This window comes from Carica papaya, chromosome 3 (assembly GCF_054855325.1).
Source record: "Carica papaya isolate Zhongbai chromosome 3, ASM5485532v1, whole genome shotgun sequence".
NCBI lineage: Eukaryota > Viridiplantae > Streptophyta > Magnoliopsida > Brassicales > Caricaceae > Carica > Carica papaya.
The window spans coordinates 26,086,163-26,109,231 of NC_142311.1; the positions used below are offsets into that span (position 1 = coordinate 26,086,163).

The window sequence follows — 23,069 nt, forward strand, 5'->3', positions numbered from 1 at the left end:
ATATATTATATATGAGTCAATGATTTAAATAGAAAGTACAAATTAGTTGATGTGTGTAGACAAAATAAAATAATAATAAAGTATGAAAGAACATAACCCTTTGAAGATATTGTCAAAAGTTGAATGATTTGGGATTGAATTGATTTGATTAATGCATAAAATTAGTAATGTAGTCTGTTTGACAAACAACCAAAAGAAAATTTAATTTCAAGACAACACAAATGTTGACTTTTGTGGCAAAAAGCTATATTTGCTTCCATCATTTTTGACTCCACACCCACCTCAACTCTAAGACACATGCATTATTGAATTGGTTCATTTATTGAAATTTTGTTTAAAATGGGTTATATATATATCTATATATATATACATATATATTTCAATCAATTTTAGGGAATGTTGTATTAATGCATCTTGTAAATATACTAATTACTAAAATCAAATTGAATTGTGAAAAAATGAAGAAAGAGCATTCTTACCTTTCAAAAGATCTCTTGTCGGTTAAATTTAATTTAACTTGTTAAGATATTAAAATTAAAATTACCTTTTCATGAAATAGTTTTGTGAAAATTACTTAGAGAGAGAGAGAGAGAGAAAAAGTGTAAAGAAATAGAAGGAGAATATTGAAGCTTGTTTTAATGGTTTTAAAATCTTAGCTTTAACTTTAAGCTTGCTAAATTCTTCAATGAAGTTTTGATACTACATGTATTGTAATGTACTTTAGTTATGTTTAGAATAAATTATCATTTTAAGTGCTTATATATTGTGGTTTAATTCCTATATCTATTATGTATGATTCAATATTATTTTAATATTCTTTTATATAATTTTTTAAAATTACTTATAAATAAATGTATTAAATTTGAGAAAATTTTTAAATATTTTAATATTATTATCTAATTATCCAAATATTCAAAGCTCGAAGAACTTAAGGGCCACAAGCTACCAAATGATCTAATCTTTCAAAATTGGGATCGAACATTTAGACAAAATCAACCCGTAATCGTCTTGATAAGGTTAATTAATTAGCCTAATTGTACAATAATGCATGTTACGTACATATATATATATATATGTATAGACATAGTTCTTTTTAATTTGTACACGTATTTGATATGTTTGGTGGGAAACTATACATAAACGAGTATTTTACTATAATTTTTGTTTAATTAATAGACTCTTTGGAATTTAATCAAGAATACTAAATCCTCTATATTATTTACCATGTTGACATGTAGATATTATATATATACATATATGCGGCAACACGAAGTTATATCAACATGGGATAATTAATGTTTCAAATTTCAAAATAAAAACAACTTTGACCGCATAGAAATTATTCAAAGTTTGAGAATAAGAATTAAAATGAAAACCACAGAGATATTGATTTATGAGATAAAGAAAAATAGTAGCCGTAATTGGATAAACAAAATAACAAGCAAAAGAATATATTCAAATACTACGTCGTTTTCGTTAACTGAATAATTTCAGACCTTCACAAAATTCAATAATTGAACCAACCACGTACAAAACGACATTTCTAATAAATGCTATTAACATGAATTATTAGTGAAGTTATCAAACACATAAAAATAATTCTGATCAGACCCACGTTGTTCATTTATTACTTATTATTGAAGTTATAATTTTTAATAAAGTATATAATTTATAAAATTAATTCTTAATTTTTATAAAGAAGTTTTCTTTTATATAATTTGGTACCACCCAGAATTCCAAAAATGGAATAAACACTAAAGGTGGCATATATATATATATATATATAGAGAGAGAGAGAGAGATAGAGAGAGAGAGAGTGGAGGGTGGTAGTTGGTCAACGTTTCCGCAAGAAGGAGGATTGGGTCGGGTAGGACCCACTTGGAGATTTGTTGGAAAAAGTGGTTGATTGTGATTCGACGGTCAACGATGGACGTCTACTATCACTTTTTTTGAATTTTAATTTTAATTTATTTAAATTAAACGTCTCGTCTTCTTTATTTATTTGTTTTTTGGTGGTGGGTGACGGGCAGCCCGCAAGTTGGTTGTTACGCAGTCGTTTTATCATCTCGCTCGAAGCTCTCGACACTTTTGTGAAATTACCAAGAAGAAATTCTCTTCATTTGCTGCTGGTTATGGAGGAAGTGAGTAAAGACTGCGACTTGACTCGGCCGAGTGGCGTATGAGGCGACTGGGTCACCGTAGAGAGTGGAGAAGACGACGACCGCCACTGGGTTGGGTTCTTCCGTATCACGTTGAATTTTGCAGCCATGTTTCTCGCGTTCTTTAGTCAACTTCTGCAAGTACAGTAATATACACTCAAGATTATATAATTTTCATATTAAAAAAAAAAAAAAAAAAAATTGAAAACTTTGGAAAACTTCGTCAAATCATTACAAGTAAGAATATAATAATTAAGAGGGAGCTCACACGATGAAGCCAAAAAAAAAAAAAAAAAAAAAGAGAGAGAAAAGTTGTGATTAAACACGTGTTAGTAAGTCAAGTGTTGGTGGTATTTCAAGAACCGAATGATGAATTTAATTAATTCATTTTTTGAGAAGACGACTCCTCGTATTTAAGGTGCGGGCATTACCCACTAGGATACACTCACTCATTTATTGTATTCTCTTCAATACATAATCTTTGGGAATACCGAGATTATATCTATTTCTTAATCTCGAAATTATAATCTTTTACAAAAACATATAATTATGTGTCACGCTCACATGTAAGGTGTAAGAAAATGATTAGGATGAAGATGTTTCTATATATACACATAAAATTGCGGTCTAAGAAAAATTGGGAAGCAATCATAACTATAAAGAGAGAGAGAGAGAAGTAGAAGAGATTTGGATGGATGACAAGAAGAAAGATTACCAAGAGATTTGGAAAGTTGTCATTAAAAAGAAACTTGGAAGACTTAAAATTAGAGCAAGTGGGTTAAATGGGCAATCATCCTCAACACCATAAGAAGATTTGTCAACCTCATAAACCCACTGCTACAATGCCTCCTACTCCCACTAGCCTATATATATATTCATTAATTTTGAAGTTAAACTAAACAATTCATGTGATGGAAGTTGAATTTATATATAATTTTATTATATTTGAAATCATATATTCCATCAACATTGATAAATTTTGAAATATATTGTTCCAATTCTATATGGAATTTCATGTATACACATTTTCTTTTGTCATCTCACAATAACTTACACATTTTTCTAATTAGACTAAACCTATTAAAGACTTTATTAATATGTTCAAATATTAACCTATTAAAGATTTTAAAGTTTTATCATGTAAATTTTATTGAACAAACTCAAACTATCATTTATTTAATTTAAAAATTTCCTTAGATAATAGTGTGTGTGTGTGTTATTTTTCAATGAGTTAAAAATAGAAAACTTGCAAAAAAGAATATGCTTGAGAAACACATTTGGTGTTTATAATATTACGCGTTCTTGCACCTTAAACTGCAACTAAGAAGTTTCTCAATGATAATCATCTAAAGTTCACGTCAAATAGTTAAGAGAAAATAAGATTTAACATAAAGTTCACGTCAAATAGTTAAGAGAAAATAAGATTTAACATAACAAGTTATGTTAGTAATGTTTTACCAACTCGGAACTCTTTTGGGCGAGACACGTGTAGAATGACCTGTAATTCAAGTAACTCCTGCAAATGAGAGTGAAAAATAAGAAGTTTCCTCCTTTCATGTAAAGTTTTAAGCTCCTACTCCTCGTGGCAAAGAAACAAAGGATTGAGTAACCTATGCTTAAAATCCTTCCAAGTAAAAGAAAAGTCGAGCATGGTAGTTTTGATAGTACAGTTTAAGGATAGCAAGGGCTTATCTCGTTGGGGGTTTGTCTTTGATGTTGATCTGCTTTCTTATAGGCTCATTTATGTCAATCCATTTGCCACATTCTTTGCACTTCTTAGCGTGCCAACTATTTAGTCATTTTGGGATAACAACAATGGCAATTCATTGGTTTATCAATATATGTGAGGCTATTCATCCTCTAAGAATGTAGCGTCGTTTCAACAATGCAATCTCTTGAGAATATCGTACTAATCAATCACTTGAATAATAATGGAACAAGCTAATACATAATTTCATTCTATTACAAAATATACTTAACTATTGAATAAAAAAGAGAAAAGCAAAAGATAACATAAATGGAAAAGCCATAGCAACGAGAACTCTGGCAACAATGCCCCTAACCCACATGGTGGTTCTCAATGTATATTCGATTCAATCGAGTGAGAATCGAATAATTTCATGTCCACTTGATATACAAACGAACTAATAAAAGGTTACATGTGACGTTAGTTTAAGAGATTAATCAACCAATTCCTACATATAGCCATGTGATTTACAAACAATTTCTTCCATTTAGTTTGATCTGTTTGAAGGTCTGTAACAACAATATTTTTAACAGTCATTATCAACATTCAAAAAATAGTAAGTTGAAAACAGGGAGAAGAAAGAAATTGTCTTAAAAGTATCTGACAAAAAAACATTTTTTCAATCTCTAAACTGAATCATCTACAGAAACTCTCTAAAAATTTGAGAATAGTACCAATCGTAGAAGTCGCAGCTGTTGTTTCGGTTGTCCCCTAACACGAAGACATGGACTCTAGGAACATACTACAAATCAAAATCCAAGGAAGAACAACAAATTGTCAATTTACTATTAACTCCCAACTTTAGATTTAGAGAAGAACTAGCCCTCAAAAAAAAAAAACAAAAAACAATTCCACCAGATTAATTTTTATACATTATTCATCCTAGCAGCTTATCTCCATTTCTTCTTAGAATAAATTTTGTCGAGCACTAGGGGAGGGAAACATAGAGAGATAGGTGATAGGAAACTCATGATTACGTCAAATGTATATACTGGCTTCTCTACTAAAAAATCTTTTCGCTGAGCAATTCCATTGAAATAGAGCAGTCCACCACGAACATGCAATATATAAGAGGTTCATTTCAACTGAGACTTACTTGAGTTCCATTTGTTTCATACTAGTATGATGAACTACAATACATTACCAGACATCGACTACTAAATCTGTAATTATGTAGTTGGATTAATGGGTGGAAAATTTACCAAATTGGCAAACAATTTCTTTCGACACTATCCAAACAATAAAATCTCATAGTTGTCTTTCGAAATTAACCAGACATGAAATATCTCAAATAACAGTATCAATTGGCAGTAAACTTAGTATTTGAAGATAGAGTCAGATTGATTTATTTCCATGTAAATTTTAAATTCTACTGACTTACAGAGGACAGTACCTCAACAGAATCTCCAGCTCTGACAACAATTCTCTTAATCAAAACATCTTGGTTCCTAAATCAAGGTTGCTGTAGGCAAAGCAAAACGATAATGAAGTCTCATAATAGAATTTATTATCATAACTCTTAGCATATAAGAAAAACTCCAACCATATCAAGAAGTCGTAAAGGAGTTTGGAATGTTATAATATCACCTATTGCATGCCTTCTGATGTAATACGAGGTCTGAAATGTCAAAAAACCAAAATTAAAATCAAACCTTGACGTAAAGAAATATTATTTGGGATTCATATGAATTATCAAAACAATAAAACTACCATAATGAAAATGCAGCATCAAATCCATCATAACGGAATTCCAAAAATAACATACTGCAAGTAACTAATTGATACCAAAAGGAACACAATAAAAGTGACCATTGTTGTTTCTGAATTTCTTTATCTACGGATCAGAATCTATAAGTTGAAAAGTCAGTTATATCTTTACACATATGTTCAAATAGCATATCTTCCACTTTGTAACATGCCTAGGTCTTTTATGGATTTTCTTTTTCTCTTGCACCACTTCAAAGCAAGGAAAATGACATGGTTCTCTAGTGATTTGGAAAAAGAGGTAGTACTCCAACTAGATGACTTTAATTTCTGAAACATGAAAGTAAACACGATCCCTAATTTTTTTTAACAAGAAAAAGATTATCCCTAAAACTCTGAACCATTGTCCCGTCTTTCCAAATTCATGCATAGCTAACTTGAACATAATGTTAAAAGATAAGCACCTACTTCCTTCACTCCCTACCAGAGCAAAGTGACCAGAGACATCTGATACATTACAAATTAAAGCAGAATCCAGAAAACTCCCAATTTTAATTTAAATTTAAATTTTTTTTGGGTGGGTGATGTCATCCAGCAACTTTGTTATTTTGCAGTCGTTTTATAATCTCTCATACTCAAATTTTGTGAAATACCAAAAAAAGACGTGAATATTATTACACTTTATGACCTGCTATACAAGCGCACCCGCTATGAAAAAGATCAGACACATAAATTATATAATTTACATAAATATATAATGTACGTCAGTATATAATTTATATTAATTGTTAAAAAATAAATATAAGAATTAAAAAAAAAAAATAGTACACAGGCAGACAAATGGGAGATAGGGAGAGCCAGACAAAAATAATATATTAATATCCTGTGCCATCTCCTCATCCCCCCAAAACCAACAATACATAAATTTTATTACACTTTTTGACCTGCCATGAGAGCGCACCCTCCATGGCAAAAGTCAGACACGTAAATTACAATACTTGATCTTGTCAGTTCTAATAACATATAATTTTTTCTCATCTCACAATTTTTCCACACATCTCACTCTCATTCCTTCAACACAACCAATCAGGCCTGGAACACCACATATGAGCTTTCCCAGTGCCATATGACCATACTTACACTACAAAACTAGATCTCATGGGAACTGAAAGGTTACCGATTCTTGAAAAACTGCAACAAAAGGATAGATCTCAAAATGTCTCTAACCTGATTGGCAAAAATTCAACTTAATTATTCTGAAATTGAGTCCTTCTCTACTATTCTTAAATCATATATCAAATTTTTGCAGGAACTACACAATCAATTAATAGCTATACGATGAAAATCGATATTGTCGTGCACAATTCAAATACAATAGTCACATGCAACATTGTAATAACTAACAGGATAATTCAAACCATAGTTTACTAAAAAAAAGTTACCCACAAAATGTTGTATGAGTACAAGAAAGGAATATCGTATAAAATTTTGAAAGAAAAAATTGATAACAGCAAAACACAAAAAAGAAAGAGAAAAAGGTTATTGGTTCACTTATCAGAATTTCTCCTCTAGCTTAGATCTAGAAATTTAAAGTCTTAGCCTTTAATTTGATAGAATACTTATTTCATGCTTTAACTTCAAAGAGAAAAAAATATATTAAATATATGAAAAGAAAAAGAACCTGCAGACTTGATCGAGTGAAAATATGAAACGAATCAAAACAAAACAGCCAACAAAGGAAATAAAGCATATTTGAAAATTTTTTGGAGCTAGATACATTAGGATTCAACAAACAATTTCATCTCAATAATACAAAAACAAAACAAATTGTTGATAAATAAGGAAAAAAAATAAAGATTCATGATCCATGTACCTACGGTCTTGACCAAGAAAAGATATGAGAGGAATCTTAACGAAACAGTCAACGAAAGAAGGAGAAAGCAAGAAGCGTTAACAACATATTATATACCCGAATCAGAGACTGTTCTTGAGATGTGGAGCAACTCGAAGTTGATGACATCCAATAGGAAAAGAGAGATAAAAAGGGAGATAAACCTTACGACGGAGGATGATAAATTTGGAAAAAAAAAAAAAAAAGAGATTCAAGATCCGACACCTGCAGTCTCAATAAAAAAAAAGTACGAAAGGAATCAAAATGAAATAGCCAATGCAGGAGAGAGAGAGGAGTGATAACAGCATATGAAAGAACCAAATCAGATACTATTCTTGAGATTTGGAGAAATTCCAAGTCGATGACATCAGAGATAAAAAGAGAAAAAGAAAAAACGAGACAGACGCATAAGGATTCAATCAACAATTCTATCTCAACGATACAATACAAAGCAAAATAATGATAAATTTGAGAAAGAAAGAAAAAAATAAGAATAATGGTTGAGGTAGCAAGCTGCAAAATGCCATTTAATATCCACCAAACAGCCAAAAGAGAAGAAACTGTTAGAACAGGTCAACAACCGAGAAAAGGGTTCTTTTTAGAAGCCAAATCTTCCGGAAAATTGAGGATCATTAAATTAGTCTTTCACCTGGCTTTTTTAGCATGCTCTTGCTTTCCAAGGAACAAAAAGTGGGCTATTGAGCATTCATTCTAATAGTCCAAAACATAATCAACTACCAACCTATATTAAACTTTGCGCAGGCAGATTTTCCAGTAACACAGAATATATGCAAATCAACTCACACACTTTTGAGTTTCATATACTCCGATTAGTTAGACTCAATGGAGCATCCAAACACACTGGGTAGGGTAGATGATCAATGTAAACAAGAAAAGAACTCATGTAATAAAATCAAATGCAAACAAAAAGTGGTCAAGGCATACCAACAAGGCCTTTGATAGACTGTTCAAATTACGTATTCATTTACCACAAATATTCATAGATTCTTCAAGTATAAGTATGCATGAATACTAAAGTCACACAGCAACCAGCAAAATTCCCTTATTGCATCACCAACCGATTGTGAGTAACAAATACATGAAGAACGGTGAAATTTTAAAAGAAAACTGACAAAAAGGAAAAAAAAAATCAAATATGAGCAGCAAAAGAAAACTGGGCAATAGATGCCTCCCTATCTTTCACACATTTCTCATATTTCCTTCAAATTTCATGTTCAACCAAAAAAAAAAGGTTCCAGGAAAAACCAAAAGAATACCTATAGGATTGATGCAAATAAATATACATACCAGCTTAATCACCAGTATTAACAAAGCACAAAAGCAACAAACATTAAAATCGATCCTAACCATTGAATTTTAAATTTATGTCCAACAATGGCACTACAGCAGAATAAGAATGCATATTAGAGTTGAAGAGCATAGAGAATAAGGTCGGTAAGAAGCAAGAGCATAGAGAACAGGGTCAGTAAGGAGCCTTCCTTCTCAGAAACAGAAGAAGAAGATAAATCCAAAAGATGAGATTTGTAGCATACCAACAATTCCTCCACACTATCTCAAGACCTCGATATAAACTTCTACACGAACTCCTTTTCTGTCAAAAGCACCACCTCATAAAAACTCAAGTCCTCCTTGCTACAACTTCTCAACCTCAAAACTTGCAAAACCCCGCGACAAGGAAAGATTCTATCTTCAAAACTGTACGCCAAGCAGACAGGTTCTCAGCTAAAATTTCCTTCTCAAACCCAATTATGCTCAAGAAGAATTGGATTTTTGTCTTCAACTTCTCCTTGGAGGTCATAAGAAGAAGCTAACCCTCGAAACATAAACACACTTTAATTTCTCCGGAAACCCATAACTTACAATCAAATCAAATTTTTTCTTGAAACTTTTTCCACTCAGGCAATTGATCATATTATGTTGCCCAAACGAGCATCTCCTTGAGTTAACTGAAAAACTCATGACAAAAAAAAGAACCAAGCAAGATCAGAACCCAAAAGAGCTCCTCCTTACTTTATTAGTGGAGTCTCATAATAGAATTTATTATCATAACTCTTGGCAGATTAGAAAAACTCCAACCATATGAAGAAGTCGTAAAGGAGCTCGGAATGTTATAATATCACCTTTGCAAGCCTTCTGATGTAATATGAGGCCTGAAATGTCGAGAAACCTAAACTGAAATCAGACTTGATGTAAACAAATATTATTTGGGATTCATATGAATCATGAAAACAGCAGAACTACCGTAATGAAAATGCAGCATCAAATCCATCATAATGGAATTCCAAAAACAACATACTGCAAGTAACTAATTGACACCAAAAGGAACAAAATAAAAGTGGCCATTGTTGTTTCTGAATTTCTTTATCTGCAGATATGATTCCATAAGTTGAAAAATCAGTTAATCTCTACACATTTGTTCAAATAGCATATCTTCCACTTTGTAGCATGCCTACGTCTTTTATGGGTTTTCTTTTTCTCTTGCACCACTTCAAAGCAAGGAAAATGACATGGTTCTTCGGTATTTTTTTTAACAGGAAAAAGCTTATCCATAAAACCCTGAACCATTTTCCGGTCTTTCCAAATTCATGCATAGCTAACTTGAACGTAATGTCCACGGAGAAGCACCTACCTCCTTCCCTCCCTACCAGAGCAAAGTGACAAGAGACTCTGATACATTACAAATTAAATTAAATAATTTACGTAAATATATAATTTATACCATTGGTTAGAAAATAAATATAAGAGATAGCAAAAAAGAAAAAAGTACACAGGCAAACAAATGGAGCTAGGGAGACCCAAGCCAATTTATATATTAATATCCCGTCCGATCTCCTAATTCCCCCGAAATAAAAAAGAACGTGAGTTTTGTTGCACTTTTTTGACCTGCCATGTGAGCGCAGCCACCATGGCAAAGATCAAACACGTAAATTACATAATTTACGTAAATATACAATTTATACTATTGGTCCAAAAATAAATATAAAAATTAGGGCAGAAAAAATTACACAGAAAAAACGGAGATAGAAAGAGTTGACCAAAATAATATTTTAATATCCTGTGCCAAGCCAATTTATATATTAATATCCTGTCCCGTCTCGCAATTCCCCCAAAACCAAAAGAAAAACGTGAATTTTATTATGCTTTTTGACTTGCCATGCAATCGCACCTACCATGGCAAAGATCAAACACGTAAATTATATAATCTATATAAGTACATAATTAATACTATTGGTTAGAAAATAGATATAAAAAATAAGAAAGAAAAAAAAGTACACAGGCAGACAAATAGAAGATAGGAGAGTCGAGCCAAAATAATATATTAATATCCCATACCATCACCCAATCCCCTCAAAACCAAAAAAAAAACATGAATTTTATTGCACTTTTTGACTTGCCATGCGAGCGCATCCGTCATGGCAAAGGTCAAAAACTTAAATTATATAATTTATATAAATACATAATTTACACAATTAGTCAAAAAATAAATATAAAAGTTAGGAAAGAGATAAAAGTATACATACACACAAAACCAAAAAAATAATGACGGTGTGATAGGGAAAGTCGAGCAAAAATAATGTACTAATATCCTTTGTCATCTCCCCATCCCCACAAAACCAAAAAAATGTTAATTTTATTGCATTTGTATGGCTGACTTGCCATGCTAGCACACCGTCATAGCAAAGATCAGACACATAAATTATATAATTTATCTAAATATATAATTTATACCATTGGTCAGAAAATAAATATAAGAGGTAGCGAAAATAAAAAAGTATGCATGTAGACAAATGGGAGATAGGGAAACTCGAGCCGAAATAGTATCTCAATATCCCGTCGCATCTCCCAATCCCCTCAAAACTAAAAATAGGGTGAATTTTATTGCATTTTTTGACCTGTTATGCCAGGGCACCCGCCATGGCAAATGTTAGAATCGTAAATTATATAATTTACGTCAGTATATAATTTATATTAGTTGTCAAAAAATAAATATAAAAATTAAAAAATAATAATAATACACAGGCAGACAAATGGGAGATCGGAAGAGCCGGGCCAAAATAAAATATTAATATCCCATGCCATCTCCTCATCCCCCCAAAACCAAAAAGACAAATTTTATTGCACTTTTTGACCTGCCATGGGAGCGCACCCGCCATGGCAAAGGTCATATACGTAAATTACAATACTTGATCTTCTCAATTCTAATAACAAATCATTTTTTTCATCTCACAATTTTTCCACACGTCTCACTCTCATTCCTTCAACACAACCAATCAGGCATGGAATGCCACATATGAGCTTTCCCAGTGCCATATGACCGTAGCACACTACAACACTGGATCTCATTGGAATTGAACCGTTATCGATTCTTGGAAAACTGCAACAAAAGGATAGATCTCATAAGGTCTCTAACCTGACTAGCAAAAGTTCAACTTGATTATTTAGAAATCGAGTCCTTCTCTACTTTTCTTAAATCATATATCAAACTTTTTCAAGAACTACACAATCAATTAATAGCTATATGATGAAAACCAATATTGTAGCGCGCAATTCAAATACAATAGTCAGAGGCAACATTGTAATAACTAACAAAATAATTCAAACCATAGTTTACTAAAAACAGGGTACCTACAAAATGTTGTATGGGTACAAGCAAGGAATATGGTATAAAAATCTGAAAGAAAAAATTGATGATAGCAAACACAAGAAAGAAAGAGAAAGAAGCTGTTGGTTCACTTATCTAAATTCCTCTTCAAATTTAAAGTTTTAACCTCGAATTTTGATAGAACGTTTACTTGATGTTTTAACGTCAGAGATAAAAGAATATATGAAAAGAAAAGAAAAAGAACCTGCAGACTTGATCAAGAGAAAATATGAAACGAATCAAAACAAAACAGCCAACACAGGAAATAAAGCCTATTTGAGAAAAATTTTGGAGGTAGATACATTAGAATTCAACAAACAATTCAATCTCAATAATACAAAAACAAAACAAAATATTTATAAATACGGGAAAAAAAAATAAAGATTCATGGTCCGTGTACCTACGGTCTTGACCAAGAAAAGATATGAGAGGAATCTTAACGGAACAGTCAACGAAGGAAGGAGAAAGCAAGAAGTGTTAACGACATGTTATATATCCGAATAAGCGACTGTTCTTGAGATGTGGAGTAACTCGAAGTTGATGACATCCAATAGGAAAAGAGAGATAAAAAGGGAGATAAACGCTACGATGGAAGATAATAAATTTAAAAAGAAAAAAAAAAAGATTCAAAATCAGGCACCTGCAGTCTCAATCAAACAAATATACGAAGGGAATCAAAATGAAACAACCAATGCAGGAAAGAGAGAGAGAGGAGTGATAACAGCACACGAAATAACCAAATCAGATACTCTCCTTGAGATTTGGAGAAATTCCAAGTCAATGACATCAGAGATAAAAAGAGAAAGAGAAAAGGGGAGATAGATGCAATAGGATTCAATGGACAATTATATCTCAACGATACAATACAAAGTAAAATAGTAATAAATTTGGAAAGGAAAGAAAAAAATTAGAATAACACATTGCAAAAAGTTAAACAAACCATATAATGGTTGAGGTAGCAAGCTGAAAAATGCCAGTTAATATCCACCAAACAGCCAAATGAGAAGGAATTGTTAGAACAGATCAACAACCAAGAAAGATGTTCTTTTTAGAAAACAAATCTTTCAGCAAATTAAGTATCATTAAACAGTCTTTCGCCTGGCTTTTTTTGCATGCTCTTGCTTTCCTAGGAACAAAAAGTGAGCTATTAAGCATGCATTCTAACAGTCCAAAACATAATCAACTAGCAACCAAAAGGCCTAAAGGCATATTAGCCTCTGCACAGGCAGATTTTCCAGTAACACAGAATACATGCAAATCAACTCACACACTTTGGAGTTTCCTATATCCTATTAGATAGAGTCAATGTAGGACGCAAACACACTGGATACTGTAGGTGATCAATGAAAAGCAAGAAAAGAACTCACGTAATAACATCCAATGCAAAAAAAAAGTGGTCAAGGCACACCAACATGCACTTTGATAGACTGTTCAAATTGGGTATTCATTTACCGCAAGTATTGATAGATTGTCCAAGTATAAGTTTGCATGCATGCCAAGGTCACACATCAACCAGCATAAATTCCCTTATTACCTCACCAACCAATTGTGAGTAACGATTACATGAGGCAGGGTGAAATTATAAAAGAAAACTGGCAAATAGGAAAAAAATAAAAAATGAGCAGGAAAAGAAAACTGGGCAACAGATGCCTCACTATATTTCACACATTTCTCATATTTCCTTCAAATTTCATGTTCAACAAACAAAAAAGTTACAGCAACAACCGAAACAATACCTATAGGATTGATGCAAATAAATAAACATACCAACTTAATCACCGGTAATAACAAAACACAAAACCAACAAACATTAAAATTGATACTAACCATTCAATTTTAAGTTTACGTCCAAGAATGACATTACCGCAGAATAAGGATGCATATTAGAGTTGAAGGGCGTAGAGAGTAGTGTCAGTAAGGAGTCTTCCTTCTCAGAAGAAGAAGAAGATAAATCCAAAAGACGAGATTTGTAGCATACCAACAATTCCTCCGCACTATCTCAAGACCTCGATATAAACTTCTACACGAACTCCTTTTCTGTCAAAAGCACCGCCTCATTAAAACTCAAGTCCTCTCTGCTACAACTTTTCAACCTCAAAACCTGCAAAACCCTGTAACAAGGAAAGATTCTATCTTCAAAACTGTAGGTCAAGCAGACAGGTTCTCAGCAAAAATTTCCCTCTTAAACCCCATTATGTTCAAGAAGAATTGAATTTCTGTCTTCAACTTCTCCTTGGAGGTCATAAGAAGAAGCTTACCCCCTAAACATAATCACACTTTAATTTCTCCGGAAACCCATAGCTTACAATCAAATCAAATTTTTTCTTGAAACTTTTTCCACTCGGGCAACTGATCATATTATATTGCCCAAACAAGCATATCCTCGAGTTAACTGAAACTCATGACACCAAAAAAAAAAAAAAAAAAAAAAAAAAAGGAACCAAGCAAGATCAGAAGAACCAAAAAGAGCTACTCCTCGAAAGAACTGGATATTTGGGTTAACAATCTTATTGAAGCCTGAAAAAGTAGGCTTCTGGGTAGCAGGACAGTGGACTGTATCTGGGTATCAGAGAATCTGCGCCTCTGAAAGAAATCACATATTGAGGATTTTCAGGGGACTTTATGCAAGAATACCGATTCTAAAAGTCGGGCACACTAGACGTCAAGAAACCCAAAGATTTGATTAAATTGTTGATCGCACCATATACCTGTGCCTAAAATTGATAATAGCGGAGGGGAAGAGAGAAAGACAAATGAACCTTCGGATTTCAGTGAGGGTTTTCGGCAGCTAAAAAGCTTTGGAAAATCTGCATTCCTAGAGAATGTTGGGAGGTACAAGAGCTAGGGTTGGTTTAGGATTTAACCAAACCGGGAACCACTGAATCGTCAGACCCCGAACAGGTGCGCCACTCATCAAGATTGAGAAAACAAAAACACAATTAACCTATTCAACGAACGATACCCGCGTTTTCCAGAATCCACGATAAACAATAAAGAAAACACTGCTGGAGGGATTAAATTCTTGAAATGTTGCAAGACCAAGTACTATTAAATTGCAAATCAAGTCGAAGATAAAATCCAAAGAAAATCAAAAGATTCACGTACCAACCGAATCGGAAATTTTTTCCATCAGTGGGTTCCGCTATTGATCTTATCCGAAACGACAAATACAATCAAGAAAGAAGAGAGACACGGTGGGTACATGAACGCCGACAACATTGTCCGGATAAAGAAAATACCTCGATAAGCAAGCTCGCGGCGAGAGAAGATATTGTCGGTTATAGTTGAAAATATTATTCGTCTTCGTCTTCGTCGTGTTGGGCTTAAATTCTTTTTCATCCCGTGAGGCGCTCTGCTTCGGGACCTTCTACCCTTCTTTTTTCTTTTGTTTCTGAAAACTTGGGGATTTTCTACTTAGATAGAGAATCAGGGTTTGACTTTGACCGGAAATTTACATATCCAGCTGTCGTTATGTTATTTAATATATTTTAAAAAATCTGAATGACCATATTTTTTTGCAAATCTTGCATTATACATGCTTCCAACATTTGTTTTCAGGATGATTGAATTTACCACAAATTTTGCAAGAATGATATTTTCCTTGTTTTAATGAATCTTCTGAACTCTATGAATGTTTCACTTTATTTACTGAGTACTAACCTTCATCTTATAAAGTTGAAGTCCTAAACTTGTCCCTCAGCCTTACTTGAAAAATACTCTTAGTGATCCCATCATTTCTTATTGAAACCCTTTGCTTCTGAGCCTGTAGTTTACTGATAAGTTCAACAGCAGTAAGTTTTTCAAGATCACATGTTTTTTTTTTCTATCACAGACAACTTTCATTCAAACTTCTCAAGGAGGTTGATCATCATTTTTTCAGCGGCTCTCTGATCATTGAATTCTCCTCTAAGTAGCCTTATTTAATTAAAAAAATTCATAACTCTTGTAAAATACTCTTTAATACTTTCTTCCTCCTACATTCTTAACAGCTCAAACTCTCTTTTTAGAGTCAATAATTTCACACCTCTCGCTTTAGCACTCCCTACATATTCTTCCTTCAAATAGTCCCAAGCCTTCTTAGCTGTTTTGAAGGCCATCAACCTTACAAATATGTCTTCAAGCACTGTAGAATGAAGAATCAAAAGGGTTTTAAAATTCCTCATGGATCTTTCTGTGTCTTGCCTAATTTGGGGTAAAGTGGGATTTTTGGGCAATGGAACTCTTACAAGTACCTCCTCCATAATACTCCACAAATTATGTGATATTGCAAGTGCTAATTAAGACAAATGAGTGTCAGATATAGATTTAAATAACGAGTGTATGATAAAATTTATGCAGCGAAATCTAATCATAACAAATTCCTTACAAATATATATAATATTCTAAATACATATATAAACTGAGACCAAAAGTGGCTACAAAATACAAAATATAAGAGCCACTTCTTTCATTATGTTACTGGATTCATTAGAGTGCGGGAATAGTCATGTACTCAGACTTGTGGATCCACGGGATTCTCATACACTTTTAACAGTAGGTCTGCCTACGGTTCCTCATTTATTTCCTCATCTAGGGGGGAAGACATAGAAACAGTGAGTTCCATATGCTAAGTAAGGAAAACAGTATTAAATTAACATCGTAAGATTTTAAAAATTTATTATTTTGTCTTACCATTTAGCTTCCTCGTTTACCTATCTCACTATTATGAAAACTATTTGTTTGAATATGAAAATAGTACGTTAGCAAAGAAGATCAAATATATATCATGCCAAATAATAGAGAAAATCAAATAAATCATAAAATGTACAGATTTTTCGTGCATACTTCACGAAGTCGTTACAAACTTCCATCTTTGATGGCAGATATAGATTTCTAACTACGCAAGTGGAATAAGCAAATCAGATACAGATACGAAAATTTATTCAGGCCCACTTCTAGTTGGCCAAACAATAGTGCGATCTATGATCACGACCGTACCAACCATCATAATCCTAACAGATATCTATCGTCATGACATTACTTAACCACGGGTGACCCCTACAGATAGTGCGATACCACTCTTGTCAGAGGACACGCCGTCATCTACTAAGAGTGGTTCTCTTACGTCTTCTCAGATCAAATAAGGGATGAGGAAACAGATACCCCGAAGAGTAAGGGGAACAGATACCCTCAGAGATAAAAAGGCTAACGAGATATTTGATTCAATATGCAAGTCAATACAGATACACTTCGGACCATACAGACTTCATTCCACTTTTCTCTTTTTCTTGTCTTTTTTTTTTACTTTTATTATTACGAATTACATATTATATTTATTACATGCAAATTCATCAAGTGTCTGTAATTCACATAGTATACTTGAAAACCAGAATAATTCAACTCATTTTAACATAGAAACATACAAAACAGATAAAATAACAATCATATTAAATTTGCTTATATAAAAATATTATTTAAGATGTTGAAAGTAATACTAGATTTCTTACCGAAATCTTGATGTTTTCTTCTTCATCTTTTCCTTTTATTCTCTTTTTCTCTCATTAATTTACTATCTCTTTCTCTCTCTCTCCACCGGTAGCTGCGGCGAGCCGCCCAAGGCAGCAGCAGTGCACTACCCGAGGTGGTAGTGCTCTAGTCGACACACGCAGGCACGCAGTAGGCCAGCGCAGATAGGCCCTGTGCACCTGGGGCTTGCACGCAAGCATACTGCGTGCAAGCCCCAGGTGCACAGGGCCTATCTGCGCTGGCCTACTGCGTGCAAGCCCCAGGTGCACAGGGCCTATCTGTGCTAGCCTACTGTGTGGACGGCGCGTGCACAGTATGCAACGCTAGTCTGTGCACGGGGTGACGCGTGGACAGTCCGCCTACGCACAACTTACGCGCAGTAGGTCCTTACCCCGCATTGTGTGCACGGATGAGACGTGTGCCCGTGCATCCGTGTGTGCGGAGGGGACGTGCACGTTGTGCGTACATCTCATGCGTGCTAGCGTGGAAAGGGGACATGCGCACGCCCTGCGGCCACTGTGTGCGCATGCACGCACGCACAGTGCCCAGCACTCGCGCGAGCAAATCGCCCTCTCGCGGGATTTTTTCCGCGGGCAGGTTTTTTCTATTTCGCCGTTTTCCTATTTCTTTCTAAAATTTTCTTTTAGTTTAAAAATAAAATAAAATAATTTTTAAAATAAAATAAAATTAATAAAAATAAAAATAAATCAAAATTACGAATCATGAGAAATATTAAATAGCGTAAATTTATTTAGTTTAAGGCGGCTAAAGATCCGAATAAATAGAGTTTTTAAATCATTTTAGCACAGTAATGGATGAGGTATTACAAACTATAAATAAGATGATAGACTTCCATTTTCATTGCTCAATAATCATAATTATCTACTGTAAATACTGGAGGAGCTGACAAGTCCACATTTGAAGCCATTTTTTGTACTGGAATGAGGAACAGAGTCCCTTAAAAAAATTGGTCTGATCTGTTGAGCCTTGTGAAAAATTGAGTGAGAAGTTGAGAAATTTATGAAAAATGAGTGCAAACTACAAGGAAGAAAGAAGGGGAAATTGCTGAAATGATATTTTTATTGATATTTTCAGCATACATTCAACTCTTTAAATCCATAAAAAACTTAAGGTAATCAACATGATCATTAAATCAAATTTATTGATTATACAAGTTCCAAAAAAAGATAAATTTACAATGATCTATGCTTATTCAACAACCTGAATTAATTTTTCTAGAGATTTGTTTAAGTTTTTATTTAAAAAAAAACTCATAAGTCAACACTCCTTAGGTTTTTCTTTGAATACACCAAACTTTGACCTTAAATCTTCAAATTTGCCTCTTGGAACAATCACTAATTTGGAGAAACAGAAACCTAAAGACTTACCAGCAGTGTCTTAATAAAACGTTGATGATGTTGTTTGTCACTCTTTGATTGTGAGAGGACTATTGTATTGTTTAGTCAATTACCCTATTCCTGTCACTTGGAAAGTTGATGAAAGCTGCCTCATTTACTGCAGAAGACTTGGTCTCTAGAGTTGTTTACTTCTAGTCAAAATTAGTTACACAAAATCAGGGTTTTATTGCAAATAAAACAGGAGTAGAATAACTCTTTTTTCTTGATAAACATGTCTTTATTTTTTGCAGATTTTTAGACTGTTAGTTACTCAAATTCTTGTATAAAAAGGTGCTTCTGTCAATGAAAAAAATAGATTTCTACAGTTCCCTTTCAACCTTATAAACTCTATCTTTTTTTGCTTTTTATTATATTTACTTTGCCAAACAAACACAAAACAAAAATACAACAACAAATTGGTATCATAGCTATATTCTTAAGGGTTTTTGTGAGATTGAGAGAGTTTAAACACTTTTCCTAAACACTAACCCTTACCTCACTTTAAACAGAAAATGGATTTAGAAGCTTCATTCACTCCAATTGCACCTCTAGTGTTTGATGGAACAAATTATCAAATGTGGGCTGTTAAAATAGAAGTTTATCTCAAAGCTCATGATCTTTGGGAAGCTGTAGAGCAAGAATATGATGTTCCTGAGTTATCCAACAATCCAACTCTTGGGCAAATCAAACTTCAAAAAGAAATGAGGCTTAGAAAATCAAAAGCCAGATCAACTTTACTTACAGTTGTCTCTTATGTTATTTTCAACAGAATAATGACAATGAAAACTGCTAAAGAGATCTGGGATTTCTTAAAGAAAAAATATAAAGGAAGTGAAAGGATCGAAGGAATGCAGGTACTGAATTTGATTCGAGAATTTGAAATGCAAAGGATGAAAGAGTCAGAAACTATCAAATATAATGTAGACAAACTTCTCTGTATCGCCAATAAAGTAAGACTTCTTGACACTAATTTTTCTAATTCTAGAATTGTTTAAAAAATTCTTGTTAAAATCCTTGAAAAATTCAAAGCTATAATTACCTCTCTGGAAAACTTAAGAGATCTGTCAAAGATTACGTTAGCAAAATTGTTAAATGCTCTACAGGCTCAAAAACAAAGAAAGCAAATGAGGCAAGAAGGTTTGGTGGAAGGAGCTTTCCAAGCTAAAATGCAAATCCAGAAAAGTGACAAAGGCAAGAAGAAGAACAAGAAAAATAACAAAGGTGATGGTAGCAGCAACAACAAGAAAACTGGAGATTTTTCTCCTTGCCAACACTGTAAGAAGACAAATCACTTACAAAAAAAATTGTTGGTGGAGACCTGATGTGAGATGTAAGAAGTGCAATCAGTTGGGACATGTGGAAAAGATTTGCAAGAAAGGGGCTCATCAACAAGAAGGAGAAGCATAAGTTGCTGATCAACAACAGGAGGAGCAATTGTTTGTTACTACTTGTTTTGCCAGTAAACATGCTAGTGATTGTTGGCTCATTGATAGTTTGTTACTACATGACTATTATAGAAGTTTGTTTAAGCAATTTGAAAAATCAAGCATCTCCAAAATCAAAATGGGCAATGGATAAGATATTCCAGTTGAAGGCAAGGGCATGGTTGCCATTGAAGGAAATTCAAGTGCAAAATTAATTTCAGATTTTCTATTAGTGCCTGAAATTAATCAAAATCTGTTGAGTGATGAATAACATCTTGACCAAGGATACTCTGCAATTTTTAAAGACAAATGCTGCTCAATTTTTAATCACACTAGTGTGGAAATGGTCACCATAAAAATGAAAGGAAAAAGCTTCTCATTAGACTGGACAGAAGAGGAGTCAGCTGCATTTCTTAACACAACAAATGAAACAGAATTATGGCATAAAAGGCTTAGGCATTTTTCACCAAACACCTTAAGTGCATATGTAGAAAAAGGAGATGGCGCAGGGAATGCCAAATTTGGAAAAAGAAATCTCAATTTGTGCTTCTTGTCAATATGACAAGCAAAACAAGCTTCCTTTTCCCCAGAATGTAGCTTGGAGAGCAAAGGAAAAGTTTTAACTCATTCATACTGATGTTGTTTGGCCAATGAAAACAGAATCCTTAAATGGGGGCAAGTATTATTACTTTCGTTGATGATTTCATAAGAATGTGCTGGGTCTATTTCTTGAAATTTAAATCTGAAGTTGCAAATGTCTTTTGGAAGATCAAAAACTGGATTGAGAATCAGAGTGGTCAGAAAATTCAGGTGCTAAGATAAGATATGGCTCTGAATATAGCTCTAACAAGTTTGCTGAGTTTTATGAAGATGCAAGTATTGAACATCAGCATATTGTACCGTACACTCCACAACAAAACGGTGTGAGTGAAAGAAAAAATCGAACAATCATGGAGATGTCAAAGTAGCTGTTATTTGAGGAAGATTTATCCAAAACGTTTTGGGCAAAAGCTGTGAACACTGCAGTCTTTCTATTAAATAGGCTGTCAACAAGAGTACTCCACAACAAGACTCTCTATGAAGCTTGGCATGGTTGCAAATGCTCACTGCACAATTTAAAAACTTTTGGATGCTTATGTTTCACTTATGTTCCTCAATTAAAAAGAGATAAACTTGATAAGAAGGTCAAGATTGGCATTTTTGTAGGCTACAACAATGTTATAAAAACCCATAGAGTTTATCAGCCCCAAACAGGAAAGCTTATCAACAGAGACATCAAATTTCTTGAAGCTGAAAAGTGGAATTTTAAAGATGCAGAAAAAAGCCAGAGTGAGCTAATTGTACAAAATTCTGGTGATCTTGTTGATGAAGCACCAGTAAGAGGAATGAGATCACTTACTGACATTTACCAAAGATACAATGTAGCCACTTTAGAACCAACAGAATTTGAAGAAGCAAAAAACAAAAATCAAAGATGAATGGATGCTATGAAGGAGGAGCTCATGATGATCGAGAAGAATCAAACATGGAAGCTAGTTGATAACCAAGCCACAAAAAATCCATTGATGTAAAATGGTTGTACAGGATAAAACTCAATGCAGATGGTACTATCAACAAACATAAAGCCAGACTTGTGGTCAAAGGTTATACTTAAGTATTGTGTAGATTATTTTTCAGAAACTTTTGCACCAATAGCAAGAATTGACACCATCAGAATGTGAGTTACTATTGCAGCACAAAAAGGCTGGAAAATATTTCAACTTGATGTGAAATCAGCCTTTCCAAATGGTTACTTGCAAGAGAAGATTTTTCGTAGAACAACCAGAAGGATTTGTTGTCAAAGGAGAAGAAGACAGGGTGTATTTATTGAAAAAGGCCTTGTATGGCCTAAAACAAGCTCCAAGAGCTTGGTATAGCCGGATTGATGAGTATTTACTCAATCTTGACTTCAAGAAAAGTCTGAGTGAATCAAATTTATATGTCAGAAGCACTAACATTGATTTGATTGTAGTTTCAATGTATGTTGATGATTTGTTTATAATAGGAAATAATGAAACAATGATGAACCAATTCAAAGCAGAAATGATGAAGGTCTTTGAAATGATAGATTTTGGAGAAATGTCCTAATTTTTTGGCATGAAAGTGTAGCAAAACCAGCATTGGATCTTCATTGGTCAACAAAAATATGCCAAGGATATTCTAAAAAAAATCAATATGGAAGAGTGCAAACAAATGAATACACCAATGAATTAAAAGGAGAAGTTTTGTATTGAAGATGGAGCTGAAAAAGTAGATGAGGGAGTCTATAGAAGTCTCATTGGCTGTGTGATATATCTCACAGTAACAAGACCAAATATCATGCATTCTGTGAGCCTGCTGTCCAGATTTATGCATTGTGAAAGTGGAATTCACCTCAAGGCTGTCAAAAGAATGATAAGGTATATCAAAGGTACAATTGATTATGATCTTCAATTCACTCATTCTTAAAATTCTAAGCTACAAAGTTATACTGATAGTGATTGGGGCGGTGGTTTTGACGACATGAAGAGTACTTCAGACTACTGCTTTAATTTTGGTTC

The 23,069-nt window shown here is 33.5% G+C and overlaps 1 long non-coding RNA gene across 22 annotated transcripts; it reads right to left on the reverse strand.

Annotated features, from left to right (window-relative positions):
• Positions 1-1,806: 1,806 nt before the first annotated feature.
• On the reverse strand, positions 1,807-15,575 carry LOC110811385 (uncharacterized). 22 transcript variants are annotated; one of them, XR_015817972.1, is made up of 8 exons: positions 15,404-15,575; positions 14,029-14,275; positions 9,643-11,897; positions 9,055-9,468; positions 5,494-5,524; positions 5,300-5,368; positions 4,581-4,648; positions 4,053-4,415 (listed from the first exon to the last, which is right to left on the reverse strand). It is a non-coding gene; the product is annotated as an uncharacterized LOC110811385 (long non-coding RNA). The 22 variants fall into 22 exon arrangements; XR_015817970.1 differs by having other exon boundaries at positions 9,599-11,897; XR_015817960.1 differs by adding an exon at positions 7,580-7,726 and having other exon boundaries at positions 9,055-11,897.
• Positions 15,576-23,069: the final 7,494 nt, after the last annotated feature.